Raw genomic sequence first — 7,490 nt, 5'->3', positions numbered from 1 at the left:
TTATGATACCTAATTGTATATTATTATTGAGAATATCAGTAGTTATAATATTATCTATAAGAGTCGCTGTATTTATTGTAACTCTTGTGGGTCGATTTACTTTTACTTTTATTTTCAGCGTTTACTGTTGTTAAAGTTTTCCTTCACAGTTACTTAACTTCAACGATGATATTAAATGCGAAAGTGAAGATTTAACGTAAATTAAACAAAAAAAAATCTCAACGTCAAAGAGTGTATATATTAACTTAAATTATCAAGGGAGTAATAATAAAATAAGTGAAGTCATTAAAAAGTCTTTTAAAACAGAATCGAAATCGTTAAAAAAACTTGAGAATCGCGATTCTTACAATTCCTTGAGAAACTGTGGAATCGGGAGAATCGGAAACGCCCCATCTCTAGTATACTGTACAGAGAGCTAGAAAAGAAAGAGGTATAAATGCTAATAAAAATAATGTGCGGACATTCAAAAATCCTACTCTCAATTTTATGGCAAAGAATACTTGGGAGTTGATTAATTGGAGTAATACACAGCAGAAAAAACTACGAATAATAGTGCAACTTACTAATGAGGAACTGAAAGACGCAAAAGAGAATCACCAGTGATGTACACTGGATTTTTAGATGTTTGAGTTTTGACACTTACAGGCATTGTGCAAACTCCAAACTTTTGTATGGTTATGCTTATATCAAAAAAAAACGTTTTACAAAGAATTGGGGTGATTGGAGCTTGGAAGCAAAAAAACCCCAATTTTTGGTTAAGGGTTGGGTGGGCCCAAAAATTGGGATTTTTTTGTTTCCAAGCTCCAATCACCCCAATTCTTTGCAACATATTTTTTTTTTATATAAGCATAAACATACAAAAGTTTGGAGTTTGCACAATGCCTGTAAGTGTTAAAACTCAAACATCTAAAAACCAAGTGTACACCATTAATCATATTCAACTAGCTAATCTTTTGGTTACCACACTTGCCACACGCAAGCTGAAGAACGTTGTGTAAAGATGGTGACAGCTGTTTCTGCCTCATTTTGCGGCGAAATATAAAGAGAAGTATGATATGTGACCGCCTGCAATCAAGAAAAAGGATGCTAATATTTAACACCAAGGTACATTATAACACTATTTAGTAATCTTTTTGCTCTATGTATGGTAATATTATGCTATAAATTAAAAATGGAAAGTTTCACCTGTTCATCTCCTTTAAAATAACATGTTAATAATCCAAAAATAATGATTTCGAAAGGAAGAATACTACAAATCATTGTTTGATATAAAAAATTTTAAAAACGGAAAGTTATGGCAATTTGCCTAATTTGGCCAAATATTGGTGCAGGGGGCAATTGGTGCAGGGGGTAATTAGTGCAGGGGGTAATTGGTGCAGGGGTAATTGGTGCAAGGGGTAATTCTTTTCAAATTTTACTTATCTTAGTCTCAATTTTTTAAACTTCTAATAACTTATATAGAAAATATAGAAAATAGGGAGAAAAATGGAATTTACAAAAAAGTTATTTTACTCCACCCTAACTTGCATCTTGTGGTGTGTTGCAGTTTAAAGATAACATTTTCCTTTAAATATATATACATTTCAAGAGGAGACTTTAATCGGAGCATAGACACAGTTTTTTAGTGTTTGGTATAGCTAACTTCCAGACATAGAGATCACTACAAATATGTATATGTTATATATGTTTATGTTTATTTCGAAAAAAATATCATATATATGTTCACGTTTATATCAAAAAAATATCATATATGTTCATGTTCATGTTTATATCAAAAATGTTTATATCATACAAAAAAAATCATATATATATATAAATATATATATATATATATATATATATATATATATGTATATATATATCTATATATATATATATATATATATATATATATATATATATATATATATATATATATATATATATATATATATATATATATATATATATATATATTCATATTTGTATCAAATAAAGATACTTTGCAAAAAATTGCGAGGATTAAAGCCTAAGAACAAGTAACCCTAAAACCTCAAGGGATGAACAAATTTAATTTTTTTTGTTCCTATGCTCCAATCATCGCAATTTTTTGCGATGATTGGATTTGCTTTATATGACATAAACATGAATATATAAATGGAGTGTCCTCCATGTCTGTGACAAACTTTAACTTTGTGTAGCCTGATTGAAACACTTTGTTATAAAAAATATATATAAATGGAAAGTATAAAATTATTTTTCTGCAGATTTTTTATATTTAACTAACTCATTAGTTTAAAATGAAAAATAGAATAAAAGATTTTGTCTTGTGCTCATATTTTATTTTGTATTGCAAATAGTTGTTAGTGTTTCACTAATTCTTTACTGGTTACTGCCTAGTGTTTACAAAGAAAGTAAAATTCAGGTGGTCCGATGCTGTTGTTGCTGTTTGTTCACTTCAAATTCCTAAACAAATTAGTATATTAAATCATCAACTTATTAGTTTTAGTATGCAATAAAAAATTTTTTTAACAAATATTAAATATATTTTCAAATAAACTTTTTAAAAATGCCTAATAACTATCAGAGTTATACTGGTTGATAAAGGAGGCACTAAAATCGGAAGTCCATTTAGCTGAAGACGCATTGGCAGAATCTTTATATGCCTTTTAGTTCTGGGAAATGGTTTTCTTCATTTGTTTATCATATTGAGAAGATCATGCAGCTTTTTTCAGATTTTCCCCAACATTCTGCTAAAAAGTTTGATTGCTGTTTTTGACATTCACAACAACATTAATTTAATGAATGTTTGAAACTTCAGATAATTAGGAAAGTTATTCCAATACCTTTGGGGAGTTGTCAACCAAACACACTAACCCTATGTAAGTTCTAAAATATTAAAAAAAGGATCCATAATTCTGCAGAAATGAATAAGTATAATGGAGACGGGTTCTTCTTATACTTAAAATAAACTTCTAAAGGCATTACGGTCTAGACTCTGTTATGCTTAAACTCATCATTACTTTTCCTTCGCATATCCATGTGAACCTTCTTCTCGTTAACATGATCGCTATTCTCTAAGGCTAAGGTCATCACTACCAAAGCTGGATCAAGATACCAAGTATGATTCTTCTAAGATTTCAGCACTGCTTTAGCAACTGGTTCAGTTTTAGCATAATGGCACATTTGTCATTAAAACCTCTGAAAAACCCGTCTTAAGCCGAAACGGCTTTAGACGGGTGTTTTTCTCTAAAAAAAACAGATAGTACTGGATCACATGCTTTTTCAAGGGTAACTGGTTTGTTGCCATCTTTTCCAGAGTGCTTCCTATAAACAATTTTTTTTTTTTGTGTGTAGATTTCTTGGGGAATCTAGCTTCGATAATGGTGTTGGAGTTTAAAGTCTCTCTCTTTTCCTTGTTCTTATTTTTATTGTATTATATACTTAAGAAATAAAAGGCTATAAACAATAAATTAATTATTAAATATAACTTTTTAATAACAGATTGCATAAATAAAATTTAGTTAATAAAATTGAATCAGAATTACAAAAAAGAATTTAATCTCCAAGATATTATTTTGCAATCGTATATATATATATATATATATATATATATATATATATATATATATATATATATATATATATTAATATATATATATATACATATTACATATATATATATATACATATTACATATATATATATATACATATTACATATATATATATATATACATATTACATATATATATATATATATATACATATTATATATATATATATATATATATATATATATATATATATATATATATATAATAAAAAAATCAGTAATATTTTGAAAGATGTTTTGGTATTTAGGCAAATTCTACAAACTCTATTTTATTTAACTCTATTTGGCAAGATACTGGAAAGTAAAGTTTAATCTGGTTCAATCAGCAATTGAAAATATAGCTGAACCAAAGCATCCAATTAGAAGCCTCCAAAAAAATCCTGATCTGCTAACTATTATGATAGTAAAACTAAACCTTGAAAAAGCATATACACGAGTTACAAAGGTCTACGGTTCAGTGCGTGCAAAAGATGTTGCAGGAAAAGTAAAGGAGATAAATAAAGAAAAGTAACGAAAGCTATCAGCAAATCAGAAAGCCAAAATAAAAAAAAAAGAAACTAAAGAAAAATTTGTTAAATGTAAAATTGTTACTTATTTGCAAACAAAAAAAGCTTTTAGGAGTAAGCGATGTCATGATGTCTTTCATTCAATTTACAGCCAGTTACCGAGTTGGTGATGTAAAACCTGTGATGATTTTACCAGCCAATCGTTATCCAGCTCCATAAGGCTGTTTTCACAACAACCGATTTAGACAATCCTTATGATGAAAATAATTAAGAATAATAATCCTTCATTTTAATATAGAAATTAGCATTGTAGTAATAATCTGTTGTTATATCAATGTTATATTAACCAATCTACAACCATTAAAGACATCCAACCATTTGCTGTTGTGTTCAAATATTTAGATAAACATATATTTAGATAAACATATTAGTTTTTAGATAAATATATATTAATAGGTATTTAGAATATCAATTATAAATGCAATTTTGCGATTGTTTTTCACAAAATGATTAATTAAATGAATTCTACCAAAATGTACCGTAAATACCACAATACCAATCTCTTCTTTTTAATAATGCTATATAAGTTTATAATTACCAGAGAGAAAAAAGAGCCTTTTTTTACATTTAGTCATAATCTTTAGGTGATAGAAAAATAAAAGTTTGCTAAGTTAATCTAAAATATGTCCGCTAGGCTTCTACAAAACAAAAAAAAGATACCACTTTTTTGCTAGAATTCGCACTTTATTGCTAATAACTGAATTTTATGCTAAAAAAACCGAAACCCCTTTAATTCATAAATAAACATATTAGCTATCATAATATATCAAAGTTTTTCTTGAATCTTTCACCTACTCCTAAATAACTATGTTATGAACAGTGTTGGTTTAAGTAACCAGGTTACTTAAACCAACATTGTGGTTTTTGAGGTACGGTTATTTTTGCGGTACGCATACTTGAACAATACTTTACACATCCATTATAAATAAAAAACTTCAAATTTTTCAAGAGATTCTTTGTAGCTTCATCAGTTCATCGTTTAATTGTTTTAATTATTCCCCCCTTTCTCCTCGTTTTTCTACTATAAATCTTAGTCTGTATCTTCGAGTAACTCGTTGTAAACGAGTAAGTCGGTATTTCGACTTTCAACAAACAGTTTTACAGCAGCGCTACCAGGATTTAAATCGTGGATATTTTTTTTTTTTATGGATTCAAAAGTTGTTCCTAATAAGTAATAGGCTTTCATGCGATCTAAACCACTTGTTTTTAGATATTCAGAGAGTGGAATTATTTCCAGAATGAGCTTCAAATACTTATTTTCATACATTATTGCTTCAAATGGCACTTGAGCAATGTTTTTGCTCTAAATCTTGTTTTCAAATTATTTAAATAATAAAGTGATTGAGATTTGTTGTTGAAGTTGATTGTTAAATCAAAATATACACAATCTTTTTAAAAATATTTTAAAATTTTGGTTTAAAAAACTTGTCCAAAATTTAAATTTAAACCTTTGGATCATCAATACCTTGTAATCTTTTTAACTTTGCTGCAACTTGTAGTTTTACAGATTGCACCTGGCCCACCAGAATTCCCGTAAGCTCCTCGTAAGTACTATTAAATAAAAAAATTGTCTTTAAATAGCAAAACTTCATTGATTGATCAGTGTTAAATAGCAAAACTTCATTGATTGATCAGTGTTAAATAGCAAAATTTCATTGACCAATGTTATAGAAATAAATTAGTAAGAATATAATAATTAAAAAGAAGAAATAAAACAAAAATTAATATTCAATATAATAAATAAATAATTGATACAAAATAAATTAGCTGTAAAATGATCAGTGATTTTTTTTCAAACTTTAGTTACAGTTAAAAAAAATCCTAACAAACAGCAAGTTTAAAAAATACTGACACTGCTTTGTCTTAAATAAACTCTTTTATGTAAATAAACAATAACATACCTTTATGCAATTTCGGAGCTAGGTTTTGGAATTCCACATAATTAATTGAAGCAGTTATAATACGTAAATTTAAAATAGTTAGAAAGTGTAAACAAAACAAAGTAATTGTCCCCCACCCACTACCTCCGCCCCCCTTCCTTATATAAAAAAAAAGCTGTGACGTAATTTATGGACGACCTCTAATCACAAGTAAATCATTTATTTAACAACCAACAAAAACTAGAACAAAAATAAATAAACTAAAATAACTTTTTTTTAATTTTTTTTTTAGGTATATCACGGGGCACCGCGAAAAAGCATTTAATACGAAGTTCACGCCTCCTTCCCAACTAATGTCGGAAAACATGCCCAGAGGTGAGGTTTAAACCACCAATGAGGCAAGATTTCACTGCGCCACGGCTGTTCAAAATTATAGTAAAAGTTATTTATTAAATAGTACATGACAGACAATTTTATACACAAATTTTGTTTTAAGAAACTGTCTCTGTCTGGGAAAATAATTTTTCAGCTATTAAAATGAATAATTTTTTACCAATTCAGTATTAGGCAATCTACCAGAATATTAACGAACATTAAATAATGCAGAAGTTCTTTCACATTAATGAACTTTTTTAACTATGATTTAGAAAATGATGTAAAATGCTTGCTTTAAAGCAATTGTACAAATGTTGGTGCATTGTAGATTGATTGTACAAAATGGATGCAACCTTTTGTCGATTACTATATCTACTGCAAAAAACACATTCAATTCTTCCAACTTGTTGCTGATATGATTGACACAAACAGGGGCGGGTTTTGTCACTCGCCAAGAAGGGGCTAAAAATGTCTAAAAATAATAAATAAATAAAGGTTCGCATATTTTCAATTATAAGTAACTTTCTTTTTTTAACATTTTGTAATTGAGTGTTATAATCAAGTTCATATACGTGTAATTACGTAAAATAGTCAATTTCATTCGTCAGTATAATAGTCCAATTCTGTATAATAGTCAATTAACAAAAGAATATTTCTGAAAACAAAAGTCTTTTAGAAGGGGGGGGGGGGCTACTATCCCCATGGATCCCTCCCCCCTAAAACCCGCCACTGGACACAAAACTGTATTTTTAGAACAAGATATAATTAAAGCAAATTGATTTTGTACATGCAGAGCATTTGTTTCTTCATTGAGTCATAAATTTTAACAATTCCATCGCTGCAATCAAGTGTGCTAATCTATATAGCCAGTGAAAATATCCATCAAGCAAAATTTGAAGCATCTTCTGTGACTGCATACCTTGAATAGTAGGAAGTTGATATTTCAATATTGCATGAGCAGCATTAATTTTAGTATCTCCTTACATGTTTTAATTCAGAATATTCTCAAATGTAAATATTAGTACACAAACTGCAATGGTTTTTTTTGGATGAATAACAACCAATTAGGTCAATT

Source organism: Hydra vulgaris, chromosome 10 (assembly GCF_038396675.1).
Source record: "Hydra vulgaris chromosome 10, alternate assembly HydraT2T_AEP".
Taxonomy (NCBI): Eukaryota; Metazoa; Cnidaria; class Hydrozoa; order Anthoathecata; family Hydridae; genus Hydra; species Hydra vulgaris.
The sequence above is the reverse complement of the archived record's forward strand: the minus strand, read 5'-3'. Positions refer to the sequence as shown.